Genomic DNA, 1,602 nt, shown 5'->3' on the forward strand with positions numbered 1-1,602 from the left:
GCATCATGTTTCTACCAATGCTAAAGAGTGACATGTTTGGTCTAATGTCAATCGTTTATCTTTCACTTCTCAAAATACAAATTGCCGGTGGTAGAGTTGCCAGATTTAGCGAATAAGAATACAGGATATGCCGAGGAAGGAGAGTTTCAGACTAACAAAGATTAATTTTTTTTTTTTTACTCTAGATAAGACCCAAGAAACATATAGAATACAGTTAAACTAAAGAAAAAAGGGGGAAAAAAAGTTTATCAGAAAATCAAATGGAACCGAAGTCTGCCTTTAATTTGGCAATCCTACCGTGCACAGGGAATTTTGCGTCTTCGATGCTTCAGAAACCAGGGGAGAACAGAACGGCACTTCCCGAGAGGAGCAGCCCGCTGCACGCTGGGGCTCCAGAGAGCAGGTGCTGCATGCGGGATCGGTTGCCATGAAGGAGGAGGTGGGCATCTGGCAAACTCTGCCCAGCCCATCGCTTGGCCCTGAGCAAACCTTGCTGCTGGAGCCATCCTAACACACCAGATTACCTCATCCGCTTGCTAAAGAAATACCAGCCGTAGAGTTAATTCATTAAGAGGGGTTAATATCTGTTTGGTATCTCCTGAGAATAAACGCATAGCGCCTAGTTTATTCCTAAATGTCCCATAAGCTCCTTTCCTCTACCCACTTTGCACTCACGCTGTCATGAGAGCAGGTTAGGCTTTCCCTCTGTCATCTGACCTGGCCTCGCCAACTTGTGTTCTTCCTGCTCTTGGCTATTTATTAAGAACAAACAAACAAACAACAACAAACCTACTTCCGTCCTTGCAAACGCCTTTTCCGAGTTTTGTTTGGCTTCTCTTTGCCTTCATCATTTACTTCTTCCCGTCTCGAACAAACATAACAGTACCAAGGTCACATAGCCCCTCGCTGGCTCTGAGTGAACATTTGGACAAATCCGTGTAGGATGATTTAGTGTAAAATTGAGTCGCCCCTTCCCCAGTGTAAAGAATCCCTAATGGAACCTGGAAGTCCAATGGGAAGAAGCTTTTCTTCCCCTCAGTGCACTGAGTGATATACTTGGCTGGTACACGGCATTGCATTGTATTTTAATGGGCATCTATCTATCTATCTATCTATCTATCTATCTATCTATCTATCTATCTATCTATCTATAACTATTTATCTATCTTCTATCTCTATCTATCATCTATCATGTATCTTCTATCTATAACTATTTTCTATCTCTGTCATCTATCATCTATCTTCTATATCTATCTATAGCTATCTATCTATCTATCTATCTATCTATCTCTATCATCGATCTATCATCTATATATCATCTTCCATCTATTCATCCCATTCACCTCTCCGTCCACTCATCTATATGTATTATTTATCTATCTATCATCCATCATCTATCTATGTATCTATCTATCTATCTATCTATCTATCTATCTATCTATCTATCTATCATCTATCTCTATAATCTATGTATCTTCTATATATCATCTTCTATTCATCCCATCCATCTAGTCATCCACTCATCTATATCTATTATCTCTTTCTGTCTCTGTCTCTATCTCTGTCTCTCTCTCTCTCTCTCTCTCTCTCTCTCTCTCTCTC

Source organism: Pteropus vampyrus, unplaced genomic scaffold (genome assembly GCF_000151845.1).
Source record: "Pteropus vampyrus isolate Shadow unplaced genomic scaffold, Pvam_2.0 Scaffold407, whole genome shotgun sequence".
Lineage (NCBI taxonomy): Eukaryota > Metazoa > Chordata > Mammalia > Chiroptera > Pteropodidae > Pteropus > Pteropus vampyrus.